The sequence below is a fragment of the Mus pahari genome, chromosome 22 (genome assembly GCF_900095145.1).
Source record: "Mus pahari chromosome 22, PAHARI_EIJ_v1.1, whole genome shotgun sequence".
Lineage (NCBI taxonomy): Eukaryota > Metazoa > Chordata > Mammalia > Rodentia > Muridae > Mus > Mus pahari.
In genome coordinates, this window is record NC_034611.1 from 27690513 (window position 1) to 27710080 (window position 19568).

Below are 19568 nucleotides of genomic sequence, written 5' to 3' on the forward strand. Positions count from 1 at the left end.
GACCTTGTTAGAGGAGGTGTGTCTCGGGGGGGGGGGTGTAGGGCAGGCTGTGAGATTTCAAAAGACTCACACCATTCCCAGTGCATTCTCTAACTGCCTAATGGGGCAAGATGTAAGTTCTCAGTTGCCACTCCAACCACCTACCACCACGCCCTTGCTCTGCCAACATATTCGCTAATCTTCCTGAACCATAACCCCAATTAAACTCTCTTTTATATGTTGCCTTGGTCATAATGCTTTATCCCAGCAATAGAAAAATAAGTAAGACAGATAAGAAGCTCAAAAGAATTTTCTTTTTGTATTAAAAAAGAGATAAAGTCAGGCATGTGGCACATACCTATAATCTCAGCAGAGGAAAGGCAGAAGCACTAAGAGCTTGAGTTCAAATCTGTGGCCAGTCTGAATCATAAAACAAGCGCGCGCGCGCGCGTGTGTGTGTGTGTGTGTGTGTGTGTGTGTGTGTGTGTGTGTTGTTTTCAATTTAAAGGTGGACTTAAAAATCAAACAATCAAAAACAAAGAGCTTCATTATTCCATTAGACAGATACTTGCCGAGACGTTAAACAAACACACAGCAGATTAGTTCTCCGAGAAGTTTGTAAGTTTAGAGCACGACACGGATGGGAACTTGATGCCAGCCTGTTGAAAGACTGCTCATTTTTCTCTATCCTGACCTATCTGTCAATTTCTCCTTTCGTTTTATATAAACTCCCCATACATTCTAACCCACATACTCAAGAACACACACAATACTGGAAAACATGATGAAAAGATTACAAAAACTGAACCTCAAAAACTAAAATGCAGCGCTTCAGTTTTTAATTTTTTTATTCATTTCTTTTGAGGCAGGGTTTCTTTATATAAAGTGCTGGCTGGCCTGGAACTTGGTGTGTAGCCCAGACGGGGCTCAAACTTAGAGAGATCCAACTGCCTCTGTCTTCCAAGCACTGGACCTAAAGGTGTGCATTGTACAAATGTCTTATTTTTTTAAAAATACATTAATTGATGTATATAGGTATAAGAACTAACAATCAACGTACATTTAGTTTGACTACAAACTACATAATTTTCACTTAAAACAAAAAGGGTTAATCACTTACTGTGTATCAAGAATTGTGCCAGACACTGAGGATACAAAGATGAATAAGACACGATTTCTTCTGTCAAGGAGCTCATAGTCTGGTGAGGAGACAACCCTGCAAGCACAAACAGTTTTCAGTGTGACACAGAGTGCCAAGCACTTCCCCTGGGACACATGAGGGAAGTAGATAACCTTCAGTCAGGAGCAGAGGCATCACAGACAGCAACCTGAAAATAGAACTTAAGCTGTAACTTTTTATTTGTTTTTTTTTTTTTTTTTTTTTTTTTTAAAGAAGGCTTGTGCCAGACACAGTGGCACACACCTTTAATCCCAGCACGCAAGAGGCAGAGGCAGAGGCAGAGGCAGGCAGATGAATAGGATGCTACCATGTCTCAAAAGAGGGGAAAAAATTATGTGTGTGGGTGTTTTGCCTGCAGGTATATCTGTTGTGTATAAACTACATTCTTGGTGCCCATGGAGTCAGAAGAGGGCAGTACATCCTCTGAAATTGGAGTTACAGAAGACTGTACAACGAATAGAACCTGGGTCCTCTGTAAAAGCAGCCATTGCTCTTAAGAACTGAGCATCTCTCCAGTCTCACAATTCTTTAAAAATATGTTTTTATGTATGTGTGCATGTATGTGTGTCATATGTATGAGGATGCCTGCAGAAGTACTCAGATCCCTGAAACCGGAGCTACAGAAAGTTGTGAGCTGCCCAGTGTTTGAAATCAAACCTGGGTACTGCGCTAAAGCAGTAAGCTCTACTGCCACTGAACAATTTCTCCAGCCCCTGAGGTACAATTCTTCAAGACAGAATTACAGAGAATTAACTGTATGGTTTGCGCAATGGTACAAGAGGTAAAAAAGCTAATCGGGAAATAAAGTTCTAATTATACCGTGCACCAAACTATAGGTTTATCCTCATATATACAGAGAAACTTCAATAGAGAAATGGTATTTGGAACAATAGCTTTGGCAGCTATAAGGCTACTACATTCAAAGGAGACTGAACAAGCACACTAGCACCATGAAAGAAGCACTGAGGTGCTTGCTCTGACTGGAGGACTATGCCATAAAAAAAAAATCTGAAACTAAGATTTTTCCACTTCAATGTGAATAGACAATGGTGCCATAGCAGCAGAGGCAGAAGAGGAACAAATGTAGGGAGATGAAAACATCACAAAGTTTACAAGAGCTGGCTCCACGGTCACATGAACAGGACTTCATTTCCAGTACTGTCACTTATAAGCTGGTGCTAAGCTACATTTCCCACAGCTCCCTTTCTGTATCAGCAGAAGAAAAGGAGCAGTGCTGTAATGAGCAGTACATGAAACACAGGACACACACACACATTAGCACTTTGATTCCACGGTGCAAAGTACCCACTTATCAAAAACTAGTTGCTATTCTAATTTTAAGAACTTAGAAACTTTTCATTTGGGGTATGATGTTCAATGAAAACACGTTAATATCCCAGTATCAGAAACAGCTAGGTTTAGGTTGATGGAGAAAAAAATATTTGGAGTCAGTTTGACAGAAGTATTAAACACAGATGGTAACAGGCTTGCTCCTGGAGGAGATATTCTGGAACAATTACTGAGAGGACTAAGAAAGGGTGCTGATCAACTATCACTAAGCAATATTAATACGATGTTTTTCATAACCCACAGGGACAACGTTCTGCATGTTAGTATGACTATTCCCCAGACGTATTAGGTACGCAGCATATAAGAACAGCGAGACATTATAGGGTCAATTCCTATGCAAGAACTTGGGAGAATAAGCAAGGCAAAGGAAACAGCAAAGTCTGACTTCATCACACTCTTCAACAAAGTAGCTATCCAGCCAAGTAGGAGTAGGCTAAAATCTAAGTGTAGAGGAGACGGAGACATATAAGCTGATTTTGTCCAGTTCAACTCTGGTCAGAGCTGTTATTCAGCTGCAGAGAATAAAAGAGAATCCTATCTACAAGCAATATATTATATTTCTAATACTCTGAAATTATCAAAACCTCAAGGGGATACAAGTTGGCAAAGAAGTCAAGGTATCACTATTTGCAGATGATAAGCAGCTCCAAAAATTTTACCAGAGAACTTCTATAGCTGATAACTTCAGCAAAGTGGCTGGATATAAAATTAACTCAAATAAATCAGTAGCCTTCCTTTATAAAAATGATAAATGGGCTGAGAAAGAAATTAAGGAAACAACACCCTTCACAACAGTCACAAATGATATAAAATATCTTCCGGTAACTCTAACCAAAGAAGTGAAAGATCTATGTGACAAGAACTTCGAGTCTCTCAAAGAAATCGACGAAGACCTCAAAAAATGGAGAGATCTCCCATGCTCATGGATTGGTAGAATTAACATAGTCAAATGGCCATCCTACCAAAAGCAATCTATAGATTCAACAAAATCCCCATCAAAATCCCAAACACAATTCTTCAAAGACTTGGAAAGAGCAAATCTCAAATTAATCTGGAAAAAAAACAAAAAACCCAGAATAGCAAAAATAACTCTTAACAATAAAAGAACAGGTGGGGGGGTGGGGGGGAATCACCATCCCTGACCTCAAGCTCTACTACAGGGAAATACTGATAAATACTGCATGGTATTGGTACAAAGACAGACAAGTTGATCNATGGAATAGAATTGAAAACCCAGAAATAAAACCACACACTTACTGACACTTGATCTTTGACAAAGAAGCTAAAAATATACAGTGGGAAAAAGTATGCATCTTCAATAAATGGTGCCCGTCTAACAGGCAGTCTTTATGTAGAAAAATGAAGATAGATCCATATTTGTCACCTTGCACAAAGGTCAAGTCCAAGTGGGTCAAGAACCTCAATATAAAACCAGATACACTGAATCTAATAGAAGAGAAAGTGGGGAAGAACCCTGAATTCATTGGCACAGGGAAAATTTTCCTAAACAGAACTCCCATGGCTCAGACACTAAGATCAAGAACTAATAAATGGGATCTCATGAAACTAGAAAGCTTCTGTAAGGCAAAGGACATAGTCAGAAGGACAAATTGGCAACCTACAGATTAGGGGAAAAATCTTCATTAACCCCCATATCCAATAAAGGGCTAATATACAAAATACATAAAGAACTCAAGAAGCTAACCACCAAAAAACCCAAACAACCCAATAAAAAAAAAGGGGGGGGGGTATAAAACTAAACAGAATTCACAACAGAGGGATCTCCAATAGCTGAGAAGCACTTAAAGAAATGTTCAAAGTCCTTAGTGATCAGGGAAATGCAAACCAAAATGACCCTGAGATTCCACCTTACATCAATTCAGAATGGCTAAGATCAAAACTTCAGGTGTCAGTAATTGTTGGAGAGGATGTGGAGAAAGAGGAACACTCCTCCATTGCTGGTGGGACTGCAAGCTGGTACAACCACTCTGGAAATCAATTTGGATCATTCAGAAAACTGAAAATAGATCTACCTGAAGACCCAGCTACACCACTCTTGAGCATATACCTAAAAGATGTCTCACCATGCCACAGGGGCACGGGTTCCACTATGTTCATAATGGCCTTATTTGTGACAGACAGAAGCTGGAAACAACCCAACTTCAACAGAAGAATAGATACCAGGAAATGTGGTTAATTCATACAATAAAATACCACTCAGCTATTAAAAACAAGGACATCATGAGTTTTGCCGGCAAATGGATGGAACTAGAAAATATTATCCTGAGTGAGGTAACTCAGACCCAAAAGGACATGCATGGTATATACTCACTAATAAGTGGATATTAGCCCCCCCCCAAAAAAGTGTAGAATACCCAGAATACAATCCACAGAACTTAAGAAGGTTAACACGCTGAAGGGCCCAAGTGAGGACACCTCAATCCCACCTGGGAGGGAGAAGAAAGCCATCACTGGGAGCAGAGGGAGGGAGAGAGGGAGGGACCTGAGTGGGAAAGGGGACAGGGAGAGGAAGAGGAACGGGATCAGGTATTGGTGTGTGAGGGCCAGCAGGAAGAATGGAAACAGGCAACCTTGGGAGGTAGGAGGTGAGGGGACCCTTAGATTATGTCAAGGTGACACACAAAACCAGCCAGCAAAGATGTGGAACCAGTCAGAGGTGGGGCAGAATAAAGACTGGACTGTACAAAAAAGATTAAAGAATTAAGAAAAAAAAAAGAATGCATGTGAAGCAGCAGTTCGTAGTTTGAGACTCGCCTTTCCCACAGTTTCATCAGTTGTTGTAAAGAGCATGGCTCCTTTCCGGTTTCAGATGTGACAGTGTGACTGCCCATCACAGAACTGAGACAATGCTAGGTAAGGCTGAGTGGGAAAGTCCTGCTCAAATGAACCACCGCTCCATGGCATGCAATTTTCTATTTGTATTATTATATTACATTTACCACACTGGTTCTACAAGTTGGAATTTCACATTCTTTTTTAGGATATAGGCTTCTTCAGTGTGTTTCTATTTACTTCACTGGACCCCCAGCATGCTGTCTTCCTCACTATCACAAATGAGCTCACAGCTCACTGTTTTCTCTAAACACCATAAGGTTAAAGACATTTTTCATCTCCCTCTCAGCTTTATTAAGCTATATTTGGCATGTAAGAATTATGTGCTTTTGTAATGTATATATGGCATTATGATGCATGAAACCTTCGTGAAATAATTAAATCAAATTAATTCTCAAAAAATGTAAACTATAGAATATGATTTAACTTAAAGCAAGAACGTTAACTTCTACGTAGAAAGATAATTTATAAAAAGATAATGCTAGGTATTTCAAAAACTTTATAATTAAGATGACAAGAAGGTAACTTGGCTAGCACAGGACCTTCCATCCACATTTTAGTCTTCCATCCTTGGAAACTTCTCAGTTGTGTGGAAACGGGGACAGTTAATAGTCTTAGTGCCCTGTGTAATGAGTTCATCTGCACTTAGCTCTTCTCATGGTCTCAAACTAACAGAATTCTGCAGCAAGGCAGATTCCTACTTATCTGACTCTTAAAACTGTAGAAAGAAAACCAGATCAGTTATACAGAATAAAGCAGGGTCCAAGATCACATCCCAGGGAGCACATAAGAGAGACGGGGAGAAAAGAAACCCCCAACCTCTCTCTTGGCTCTCAGAAACAGTTTAAGAAACTCTTCGCTTTACTCCTAAAGATCCCAATTCTACATAAGCTTCCTAATGTTCAGTCCCTCTGCTGTTCCCACCCCAGGCTCTTATGCCCATGTCCCCTTGTCGCTGTAAGGCCTTCAGAGCTACACCAGTACCTCACCATCTTGCAGCTTGCCGACCCACAACGTTTTTGCACAGATGAGCCTCATCCTAATCTGATTGGCCCGTCTCTGCACGCAGCCCAGCAGAAGCTGTCTCTACCACTGTGTTCCTCCCTCAGAATCTGCCCACTTTCCTTCTCAGGCATGCACCTCTGGGCCTTCTTTGTCTAGGGATGTTAGTAGCAGTACCATTGCGATTTTACTTGCATACACTCTACCCCTCAACTACATTTCCAGCTGTCTTTTTAGGTGGCTTTTGTACTGTAGTGTTCTTTTTATTTATTTTTTGTCTTTTTCCTTTCTTCAATACCATCATCAGAATGACCACATGGAGGTATGCCTCCCTCCCCTACTTACCCCAATTTAGTTAAAAGAATCACGTGAGCCCAAGAGTTCAAGTGTAACCTGGGCAAAATGAGACACTACATGAAAGAGAAGAGATAAATTATCATCATAATTTTTATACGGTATACAAATTAATCCCAAAACCCCTCCTCTAAGAGTCATTAGTTTAGAAAGAACTATTTTACATTAAAATAAATTTAAAATCCTGATTAAATAGCTGAGACGGGTTACTTAAATAAGAAATTGATGACAGAACACTGAGTTTTTAAGCTTAGAATCACTTCACTGAAAATAAGACTTATCTCATAAAACAAGAAATATTAGTAAACCACCCATTACTGTACCAATTTAGCTCATAGCTGTTTCATTGTATCCCATTATTTTCCTCAATCACACTTTTAATTTTTTACTTCACAGCTCCATTTACAAAAGTTGCCAAATAAAGGTCTGGTGGAACCCTTGGCTAACATCAAGGCACTGAATATTTAATTTATGCTCAGTTTGAAAACTCTGAAAACAATATTCTAGAACACCACAAGATGGTGATATTGCACCATAAAAAGAATGTTTTAAACAGTTACAGTTACTTTTTTTTTTTTTAAACCAACTCAAAATAAAACAGTTTAAGTCCTTTCTAAGAAAGGACATAAAAAAAAATCTGCATGCTTTGTTTACTAGAAAACACTAGTCAAAAAGGAAAATGTACTGGAACTTAGCAGCAACCCTTACAGCCTTTAGCGCAAAGGAGTGTTTTAAAAACCCCTGACTAATAAAAACCCAGAGCTGGTGGCTATACCCATGCTGACCTCCTCCGCTGACCAACCTTACCTTAGCATCATCATAAAAATGGTCAATTCAGCATATTTTTACTAACTATGCCTAACAATTTCTCCTATACTTAACTAAAGAAGTGATTTCTATTTTTTCCTTCTTTCTTTTGGTATTATTATTATTATTATTATTATTTTTAAGACAGGGTCTTAAGCTCGAGCTGGCCCCAAGCCCAGCAATCTTCCTCCTACTTCATCCTCCAGAGTATTGGGGTCCCAAGTGTGAGCCAGCATACCCATACCCAGCTCAAATTCCTTTTTGTCTTAAAAACACTGATGATAAGTTTCAGTTATATCAACGAGAAATTCCACCTGGATGGTGCTCAGCCCTGGAAGCTAGGTACTTTCTTTTGTCCTAATGTGTTATTTCTCAATATCTTATAATATGCAATTTTGTTTTCAGAATGGTGAAAAACTAACTTTAAAGCAAATGCACATTTGGTAATTTATTTCTTGCCTTATAGAGCATTGTAGAAATTAGATTTCCCACTAAAATGCTACATGGTATCAATTTTTTAAAAAATGCTATCCAAGACTAAACACATCAAAACTTTAGTTCAAATTCTGAGACTGAATTACAGTCTAAATACCATCATTCTTGAGCACCCATGGGGAAACACCTATATCCACAGATGTGTCCACTAAACGCAATGGGACAATATCTGTATAAAATTACACACATCCTCCCATACACTCTAATCACTTGTAGATTTCCTATAAAATACAATGTAAATCCTATGTAAAATACTTGTTATGATGCATTGTTCTGGAAATAAATGATTAGGGGGATCATGAATATGTTCAACACACTAAACTTTTTCTCAAATATTTTCAATACAAGGTTGCTTGATGCTGTAAGTTCTGGTCCTATAGATACGGAGGGCTGACTGTATTTGCTGCATCATGAAGCAGCAAAATGCAGTCATGAGCACTTGGAGCTGAAAAGGAGCTTATAGGCAAACAGACTCAGGAACACAGAGCCCCGAACAGCCACCAAGCCCACCCCTGTTGACTAGGTTAGGACTCTCCCACTGTGCAAAGGACCCTCAGTTATCAACACCAAAACTATCCGATTATTTCTAAATGTATTACAAATTCTAATTTACCACAGTTTGCACAGCCATGATCATAACTTACCACAAAACTCACAGCCTAACCTTGAATTCCAAAGTGACATTCTCTTAGTTTCAGAAAAGCATGTCGTGGGAAGTTACCACAGAGAACAGTTTTCAATTCAGACATACCTGAGTCCAACCTCTGCTCTCCTATTTGTATACATTTAACCTTAGTTTGTTTTACCTGAAAAATGAGGTTACCAATGCGAAACAAGGGAAAAGGCGAAACAGTGCTAACACCAACCCTAGTTAAGTAGAAGAAGAAGAAGAAGAAACTCTTGCTGGAGTCAAGAATACAAGAAATGCCTAGGAGGTTGGAGGAGTGAGAGCAAGGCTAGCCTGGACTACAGAGCAAACCCTGTTTGAAAACAAACAACAAAATTCAAACAAAGCAATCTTAAGGTAATTAAGAGCTAGTCAAATAACAGACAGGCAAAATTATCTATTATTTATAAATACTCTCCTTGAGAGTTTTTAAATACACAATAATATATAACTTCTCACTAAATAATTTCAGTCTTCGAGAAAATTAGACAATTATATAACCAATTAAGAAATTAATACGTTCCTGGAAAGAACGTAATCTTTACTAAGCTTCAAATATAGCAAAAATACAATGTATTATGAACACGTCATAAGAGCTGACAATTCCTCTTCCTTGCTTGTCCGAACGTATTTTAGTAGTAAAGTCTGGCTGCTTCTTGTCATTGCCTAGTCATGCTTCCCAGTTTGCTGAAGCTCAGGTGCTGCCTCAGACCTTCACTGCAGTTTTACATAAACATTATGTGGATGGCACTTGCTTGATCAATTGCTTGCATGCTTTGGGGAGGGGGAGTGTATACATACGAGTGTGTAGCATTTGCATGTATGTCTGTGTATACACCCATGGCCCGAGGGCATTGGTTGTCACCCTCTATAGTACCTCTGCCTTCGTCTAGACAGGTAGACACAGAGCTGCAGAGTCCTTCTGCCTCCTCCACGCCCATCCCACACACCTAACACTGGGGTTAGAGATGCAGACGGGTGGGCGGGCCTTTCTATAGGGTACTCGGGATCTAAGTCCATGTCTCATTGTTGCACAGCTAAGCTCTCACCTTCGGAATGGTCTACTAGCCTATCTTCTGAAACTAAATTATGAAATAGATTGAATCAGTGAATGAAAATATAGTACACACATCTAGTGCATGCTAAATGTCAGGCTTAAGCCAGCAGCTATTTCTATAAATCGGATGCTATTATTCTCACTTTCATATGAACAGCTAACAGACACAGTTAGATAAACTCCCTAAGTCAGGTTTACAGACGCACTGTCACAAGTAAAATGAGTACCAGAACTCAAATCACGATTTGCAGACCTTTCTATAAGGTCTGGGCTTTTATTAGATCACACTTTAAATAAAAATTTAGATTACAAAGAAATTTGTAAAATGTCAAGTTACCAAATTTTCCAACCCAGAAAATAAAATTTGCAAATATAATGTGTACCATGCATTCTGGATATTCACAGCTAAATACTAACATATTTCACACGTCACAGGACAAAAAGAAACAGTCTATTGTCATGTCCTTCTCCTCGGTGTAACACAGTAACAATGGGCTCCTCACTCCAGCTTACAAGGCAGCAGGGCTCCATTTGTTTTCCACCACTACGGATATTTGCAGTAACCTCAACCTTACCTTTGTTTTTTCCAGGAACTGCCCCCACTGTAAAAGTCTGTTGTTAACAATATCAGATCTGACTGGAGCTGGAGAGATGGTTCAGTAGTAAGAGTACTGGCTGCCCTTACAGAGGACCCTGGTTCAGTTCCTAGTACCCACATGGTAGCTCACAGTCCTCTGTATCTTAGTTCCAGGGGATCTGACATTCTCTTGTGGTTTCTGTGGACACCAGGCACACATGGTATACACACATTCGTGCAAGCAAAAACACCCATTCACACAAAAAGGTAGATAATTTTTTAAATTAAAAAAATAAAAAAAGTCTACCAGGTGTTGTAGTGTATACCTTTCTTCTCACCACGAGTAAAGCAGAGGTGGGCAGGTCTCTGAGTTTGAGGTCTACAGTAAATTCCATGACAGCCAGAACTACATAGTGAGAACCTGACTCCCAAAGCAAACAAACAGAACTGGTTTTAAATTTGATTGAATTCTGTTGGTCACAGAACTAAGGAACATTTAAGTGACAGAGAAGCATGCAGTCATCACCAGAGAGGAAAACAGTTTGAAGCTTTCCATTTTCATTGCCTTGAAGCTTAAACCCTTTTTCATGATTTTCTTCCCAAGTTAATGTCCTTATGCTAAGTAATGGCTTTTTCCCAAAAGCCATACCACGCCCACAGTTAACCTACTTTCTATCCAGAAGCACAAATTCCAATTTTGACACACTTCAATCAATGTATCTATTTCTGAGTTGCCTTGTCTAAGCTAAGTAAAATGCAGTAAGACTATCTAACAAATCATTATAATATCTAATTTAACTCTTTCAAGATTACATTTAGAAGAAAGAAGAAATATCTTTAGTCAAAGGAATTCTTTGGTAGAATGATGTTTTCAACATGGAAGCCAGGACCATTTTACTTGCCCACTGTAAGCCCTGCTTCCATAGTGTCAGCTTTCTGTAGTGTGTTTGTGTCATGCCTTTGACAACTATCTAAAGCCTTTTAAAACAACCGGAAGGTTCAGATGTCAAGCTCTTTTTATTTTTACTTTTTTCATAGGTAGGAAGGAACATCTTACCTAGAAAAACAGTCACATTAAGGTTCCAAATTAGAGAGTCAGTCTCTGTCAACAGTTAAGGCTCCCAAACAACCTTCTCAAGACAATATCCTAGACCCTGGGAGACAGATAATTTAAATGCTTAGGAGACATCCCCTGACTGTTACACAGAGACTACATCTTGACCAACTAGTCCATACTGCATTAACCTAATGATGATGTTAACAAGCTGTGGCCCCTAGGTTTTTAAAGACTGCAAGAAGGGAGCAATCTACTTTGTCCCTGTCTTTGCGGCTGATTTGTTGTTTGCTTGTCTTTTGTTTTTTCCAGATATGTATATTGCTATATATACATATACATATCACATGCTGGCCTCAACCTGGAAATCTTCCTGCCTTGGCCTTGGAGTAAATCACTATGTTTGGTATAATTGTCTACATCTACAGAAAAGAAAATCTTACAAACAGAAGGCTCACTTCCCTAATTCTCCCCACCCTGACTTAGCACATACAAAGAGCAGTGCATATTGGCAAGTTAGGACGGATTTGTGGCCAAGGTATCCTGCTTCAAGTCAGGACTCAACTATTTGCTTCCACCCACATTAATAATTATAAGCGTACCAAACAGCTATCCAAAGAACCTGTTTTCTTTAGTTAAACAAAGCTACAAATACCTGCACTTCTGTTAGTGCTGGGACAGTTTTTAACTATCCAAGTAATTAAGGGGCAGGAAGAATGCCAAGAAACACCTTAGTATAATTCCACCCATCTCTACTGACTCCAGCCTCAATCGTATTTCTCAGCACACTCAATCACCAAACTTCTTCAATGTACTTCAAAAAAAAAAAATTTTTTTTTTCAGGAACATGCAAGTTTATTTGCTGTAGGCTGTAGGGGCTAGATTTTGAGGATAATTGTTTCAGTGAAATACATTACCTCACTAATCTACAAAAATACAAAGTAATAAAAACTAAACATTCATTTCCTTCATCTCAGTTAATCATGCCATTACTTAGTAGCTAATTTGAACAATGCAGAAAGATACTAGGAAACTGAGACAAAGTGCCTGGAGGATTAAAATAATGAGAAAAACCCAGCCAGCTACTGATCACTTACTTGTATAGAGAAGAAAGGTATCTACTCCTTCAGAGAAGACTCCAGAGACTAGGATCCTATAGGATATTTTCTCAACTATAAGGGTATCCCTCAAATATTCATACGAACTCTTTTTTTTTAAAGAACATATATATGCACACGCGCACACACACATACACACACACACACACACACACACTCTGTAGATGTTTACGGACACGCCAGAAGAGGGTATCAGATCCCATTACAGATAGATGTGAGCCAGCATGTGGTTGCTGGGAATTGAACTCAGGACCTCTAGGAGAGTAGTCAGTGCTCTTAACCATTGAGCCATCTCCCCAAGCCCCAACTTTTTCAAGATATTAAAAAAAAAAAAAATTCAGTGAGTTACACATGGCTCAAGAAGAGTCAAGCAACTCTGCTCCTTTGGGTCTCACATTTAATCACAAGGTGTGAAAGGATAGGTCCCTGCTTACTATAGATCACTCTCTACACGGGGTAATGTCCAACCAACACATGAAACTGGTTAATCAAACTGAATCAATCTAGAGTCAAGGGGTACGTTCTTTCTTAAACCCTAATATCCTCAAAAAGATGTAGTCAGTCTTCTCTCTACAGTTAAGTCTTTCTAGAACAAGGTCAGACACACCCAAAGGTGTGATTCTAGATTAGTACACAGCTTTTACTTTTCTAACCAAGGACAGAACCAACTGCTCGATTCTACTTGTGCAGTAAGCCAAAGGTACTGTCATTCGCACTTTAGACTCAACTCTTCTCTCCCTGCCAGGTCCAGCTCAAAGTTTTGATTGTGGAAGGGAGTGAGCAGCCCTTCCAAACTTCAGCTTCTAGTCTTTACATAACTGATGCCGTTCTTATGTAAACCCTGTAATCATCCATTACAAGGTAGCCCCAAATGGATCCAAGTGCTCCCTGTCCCATCCTGGGCCAAAACTGTGATTTCACCAGAACAAGACAGAACTGATTCTCTGCCAGTCCCAGGGACATGCTCTCCTTAAGAAGGCCTTCCTTCAGCACTTGTACTCTTCAGAGTTCTAAACTACAAGGTAAAGCTCACAGCCCTGTTGCAAAGGCCACATGGAGATAAAGGACTACAAAGAAAGGAGAGGAGTGTTCACAGCTCCAGCTGAAATGTCAACTGGGTGGCAATGAGGTACAAAGCCAGAAAGACCCCAAGAAGGACAACCTGAAAGCAAATAAGATAGCTGTTTTCAGTCACTTGGTGTTAGGGTTGGTTGTTACAGAGCAATAGAAAGCTGAAATCACATGACTGGGTTCCTTGTACTTCTGCATGACTTGCCCAAATACCCCAGGAAAAGAAGTGACATTAATTTTACTTTCCCAACATCAGCAGATAAAGTCTGTGCATTATCTACTGAGGTCTAAGTTCTAGAGAATAGGTTTAGGGTATATTGTCTCAAAACTCTGTCCCAGCAGCTAGCACAATGCCTGACATACAGTACCACACAGTGTATGCTACACTTAAGAAATGTCAAGGCTAAACCCACATATGCTGTTCTTCACAGTAGCTTAGAAATTAGCTGACATATTGCTTTAAAAACCCATATACCAAAGATGCTTAAATATGAATTCCAAGTGAACTAAGTGCCTTTAAGAATGGAAGGGGTAGAGCCAGGCGTGGTGGCGCGCGCCTTTAATCCCAGCACTTGGGAGGCTGAGGCAGGCGGATTTCTGTGTTCGAGGCCAGCCTGGTCTACAAAGTGAGTTCCAGGACAGCCAGGGCTATACAGAGAAACCCTGTCTCGAAAAAACCAAAAAAAAAAAAGAATGGAAGGGGTAATATCTAAAGTTGAGTATACAATGGTAAAAATCATAAAATATCAAAAAATCACTTTGGAATAAGATTCTAACGTATATGTCTCCCCATGCACAAAATAAAATGAAAAAATAAAACTTTCTAAGACTATGCTTTCATATATAAGATAATCAAACTTAATCTTCAAAACCGGAAACAAAAATCAACACTTTTTCAAAAGTAAATTGACCTAAACATTTTACCAATGTTTCTTCCAGAGAGGATATCCATCTTGGTATATTTGCTTTATCCTTGACTAGAGATTAACCATTTGGTGATAAAACATTTATAAATATCCAAATTACCAGCCAACAGCCACATCAAATGAAATTACTATGTCAACACAAAGAAGGCAGCAAATCCTTCTAACAGGTAGTCCTCATACATCCTATAACTTCAAAGTTCCGCTGTAGGCACATGATCAAAAGTTTGGTAGAAAAAAGATAATGAATTAAGAACAAAAAAATGTAGGTTTTTAGTTCTAATTCTAAATTGGGCTGCTAACTAGTCATACAGGACCCTTTACCTTTAAGGTGTCAGGGAACTACTAGATTAGAAGATGAAGGTTTCCCTCTACCAACCTAATTCTCAAATGTCACAGGGATCGTAGGATAAAGCAGAAAAGCTATCACAAAAAGAATGAAAAATATTATTTATGGTCATGCCATGAACTCGTCATCTCACCGCCAGCAAACTGAGGAAAATCCACATATCCTGCCAGGCAGACTTCCATGTGTGCTGCTGACCAGCTCCTTGGACACCGTTTATAATGGGTAGTTTCCTGGGTTTTCCACTGCTCATTATAATGACATCATACTTTTATATGAAAAGTAAACCAATTCTGCCAGGTGGGCCGACACAGGTCGTTGGTCTCACTTCCTGAGAGGCAAGGTCCACACAGGGAGGTCTAGGCCAGCCAGGGTTGCAGAGTGAGACCCTGTCTCAAAAAAAAAAGAAAAAACAAAACCAAAAAAAACCCCCAAACAAACCAATTCCAGTCCTTCCAATATTTATGAAGTCAAATTTTCTATGATTAGAAAAGAAACCAAATAACAACAGGGAGACATTCCTTCCCCCAAAGAAACAAGTTATATGAGTGCAGAGAAGCCAACCCTTTGCTAACCAAACTATGCCTTAACTACCCTCCCGAGAATTAGCTACTTAATTCTTCCTAGAAAACTGACTGAAAATGAATGCTCATTTGACTCCTTCCATCACACGCTGCCTCCTGTATGAAGGACAGGCACATTCCTAGAGCAGAGAGGACCAGAAGAGACTAAGGTGCCCTTGGGTTTCTTCCCCCACTGGTGGTGCCTCCGCCATCTCTTCCCTGCTCCCTAATCTGGAGCCACACAGACAGTACTAATGAACATGTCTGAATTGATACTGCTATCTGTCCTCCACCCACCCATAGCACCCCTCAGCTTCACCACTTCTCAAACACACAAAAGGAAAGATGAGTGCAGAGGTTCCAATGAAGATCTAAGTGCCAGGAGTCACAAAACCTTAACTGGAAGGAGTCTCCTGGAACCACTAATTCTTAACTTAAAAGACATTAACTGTATCCAATCAACAGGAAATCAGTAGTGCTCTTCTCTCCATAGAAAAAAGAAAACCACCACTGCTCAAACTCCAGATTCTATATTACCACTTGCAAGGAGCCTTGTAACAGATGAACTAAACTCATGGGCAACTTTGTTCCATGATATAGCAACAAATTAAATGCAATATAATAGAATAAAATTCTCTGTGAAGTGTGAGCCACAATACAGTGGGTTACTGTCTCTAGGTACTTCCACAGTGAGGGTTATTAACTTTCCAGTAATTCTAAAAGCTGCCCCCAGCACAAGAGACAGCCTACAGGTTTCATGCAAGAGCTTCAGGTAATTTATGGACTCCCCTAAAATCACATCCACAAAGCATGGTTACACATGACCTATTAATAGATTTCTTTAGTTTCAACAAGGGTTAGAAATCCCTCAAAGCCTATGAACATTATACAGGCCTGCTAAAGATAACACTTCTGTGCTCCCATCACTTTCCCTATGGACATGGGTCAGAATCATTATTTTAACATTTAAAAAAAAAAAAAAAAAAACTATTTCAGCTGGGCATAGTGGTGCATGCCTTAATCCCAGCACTCAGAAGGCAGAGGCAGGTGGATCTCTGTGAGTTTGAGGCCATCCTGGTGTAACAGTGAGTTCCAAAACAGACACAGCAACATAGTAAGACCCTGTCTTCTTAAAAAAAAAAAAAAAATTTAATTTGTGGAGGGAAGAGGATGTGTTTGTGTTTGTGTCACTGTGCAAGTATGAGGGTCAGAGGACAACAACTTTGGAGAGTGGATTACTTTTCTACCAAGGGGGGGGGGGGTTATGATCAAGCGTGGGTCACCAGGATTGGCAGCAAACACTTTTACCCACTGAACCATCTTGCCAATTATTTTCATTTTAACCTGCTTACCATCCTACCTTCCTGTCCCTTCCACTTGGTCAGACCCTCGCTATCTGTAAGGATGGAGATCCTGGGGTAATTTATGAATATCCAGGTTCCTACTACCTCAATTCATACTACACAATGCCACTAGATTAATCTTTCTAAACAAAGGTGTAAAATTGTTTCTTAAACTCAACAATCACCTGTGGGCCCCACAATGTCTAGTAACCTGAAATTCATCTGAATTTAATAATAACTCTTAGGCCAAGAGTAGTGGCACAGCCTTTAATTCTAAGGCTGGGAAGGCAGAGGGAGGTAGATCTCTGAGTTCAAGGCTAGCCTGGTCTACAGAGCAAGCAAGTTCCAGGACAGTCACATCTACATAGCAAGATGTGTTCCAAAACAAAACTAAAGAAAGAAAGAAATCACTTTGTTACTTACTAGTCTTGGTTTTTATTTCAAGTTTTCTTACCCTCTATCCGAAATCCTGCAGACTTCATCCAAACCCTTTTAAGAGTCTTCTACGTGAACTACCTTCCCTGTTGACTTCCCGTCATCCTTCATGCCACCAACATCATCCTTCCGTCCAGCATCCTCAAAATACAAAACCCCTTAACTCATCTGAGAAGTACCCTCTCTGAACTCGATGTGAGAGAATTTTTATATGTATGAAACATATACACATGGACACAAAGGTATTCTGGGCATGGTGGCACAGACCTATGACCTCAGAGGCAGGAAGATGACAAGTTCAAGGCCAGACTGGGCTACGTAGTGAGATCCTGCCATTTAGTCACAGGGACATAAAAGGAGCATCGGTATATAACCCAACACGCACACCTCCTCCATAGCCTGCAAAGAGAGAAGCTGCTAACCATTTGATCTACATATAACCCCAAATACCTCACTGTCATGCAGTTGATGCTTAATAATTGTGCAAGGATGTAACAGAAATTTCAGCCAACTCAGGAGATTATACCATCTCTTTGAAGGCAAGAGACCTGATCAGCCATGCCCTGGGTTTCAAAAGTACAGTGTCTTAAAAAGCAGCTCTACATTTTATGTGAAGAATTATTTGGAAATGTTAATAATCTATGTCTCAAAGAGCTAAGCCACATTTCTCACACATCTCAATTTCAACAGCTCCAACACTTGGATTTGAATTTAAAAATGTTAACTAGTTTTACTTTAAAAAACGGCAATTTTCAGTCTGCTTAAGTATATAGTTTTATGGCTCAAGGAAGTCAGATAAATGAAAGAATGTCTTTTTTTAAAAGGAGAGTTTTACTAACAGTTACATACAGACTTGGTGAGACATGTTAAGTGGATTTATATACAAGCAAAAACTCTTACAGAAACCTACGGACAACTGTGAACAGGGTATTTCATCAGGGGGAAAAAAAAAACACCAAATAGGGAGTGGGAAGACAACTCTGGCATTTTTTTTTTTCCATAACTCTAAGTAGCGGCATTTTAAGAGTAGAAATTCAATGTTATGTACACAAAAAGATAAAACATTGACAGGGGAAAAAAAACAGACATTTGTGAAATATTTTATGGTGGAAGAGTAAGATATTCAAAAGCATAATAGATACACCTTCTTTTTGGTAATAATGAAGAGGAATCGCTTAGAGCAAAGGAACTTACAACTCCAAACCGATGAGTAGAGAGCCATACAGCTCTAAGCCACAAAAGGATCATTTAAGGACTGTAAAGGCTAAAGGCGACGGGCAAAAGTACCAAATCCTAACAATACTAAATTTTAAAAGAAGATTTAAAGGAAAAGGGCCCAAATCACGAGATGAGGATTAGAAAATTTTGCAAGGTCACTTGAACCTACCAGGTCACCAAAGGTGGAGATTGAGACTGTTTGGTGAGAGGAGATGCGGAGTCAGTGAAAAGAAAAAAAAAAAAAAAAAAGCTGAATGCTAAAAAACGTGTCAGAAAAGGACGATCTGAGGCTGGCGTCCCGGCTCGCGCCGGTGGGATCCGGGTGAAAGTCAGGGCAGCAGTTCCGAGGCAGGGAAGCTGGAACGCCAGCAAGCCGCCGGTCAGGAGGCTGAGCACTGCAGTCACCGAGCCACTTCGCCGGGCTCCGGTGTCACCCGCACAGGCCGGTGCCAGGGCCAGCTCGGGGCAAGCCCGGCGACCCCACCCCAGCGAACTCCGGCCCGGCCGCCCTCCAGAGCCCCGCTGTGCTTACCCGCGCGCGAAGCTGCGGCTCCCGGGGCCCGCGGCCACCGCGGCGGCGCCTCTTCAGCCCTCCGCGCCCAAGATCGCCATCTCGCAGCAGGCGTCGGCCGGGCAGCCCAGGCCGCCCCGCAGCCACTCGGATCCCGCACGCCAAGCGCGCCGACACCCGGCCCTCCCCCCACCCACCCCGGCCTACACCTCCCTTCCTCGGGAGCGCGCGGCGGGCTCGCGACGCCGCTGCCGCTGCCGCGCACGGGCGCGCCTCCCCCCCCCCGCCGGGGCCCCGCTCAGAGCCTCCCGTCCAGACCGGGAATCCGGCTGCCCTCGAGCATGCGCAGCGAGCGCGCGCCCAGCCCGCCTCGGGGCGACTCCGCTCCTCCGGGTCTTCCCGACGGTCCGGCGGAGAGGCACGCCAACCAATAGAAGAGAGGGGGGTGGAGCCAGAGCCGGAAAGGGGGCGGGGCGGCCGCCGGGATGCGGGTGGTGACTTCTGAAGAGGCAGCTTTACCTGGTCTGTGCAGTGAGCGGCGGGGCTTCCAGCATAACCTCCGGGAAGGACCTCCGGCCACGTCCCTGCTTTCACAGCAAAAGAGGGCTGCGAAGGAAAAACCCCTTGACCTGGCTTTAATATTTGATTTCGGGACCATTAGTAAC

General features: G+C 41.0%; 1 protein-coding gene across 1 annotated transcript in view; it reads right to left on the minus strand.

Moving 5' to 3' along the window:
* The window catches only part of Wwp1 (WW domain containing E3 ubiquitin protein ligase 1), an 87077-nt gene extending 68010 nt beyond the window's left edge, over nucleotides 1-19067 (minus strand). Inside the window, exons 1-2 of the mRNA XM_021221937.2 lie at nucleotides 18925-19067; nucleotides 1100-1195 (exon numbers count right to left, since the gene is read on the minus strand). The gene's annotated coding sequence lies outside the window, so the exon portion shown is untranslated. The remainder of the gene's footprint in view (nucleotides 1-1099; nucleotides 1196-18924) is intronic.
* Between the last annotated feature and the right edge of the window lie 501 nt (nucleotides 19068-19568).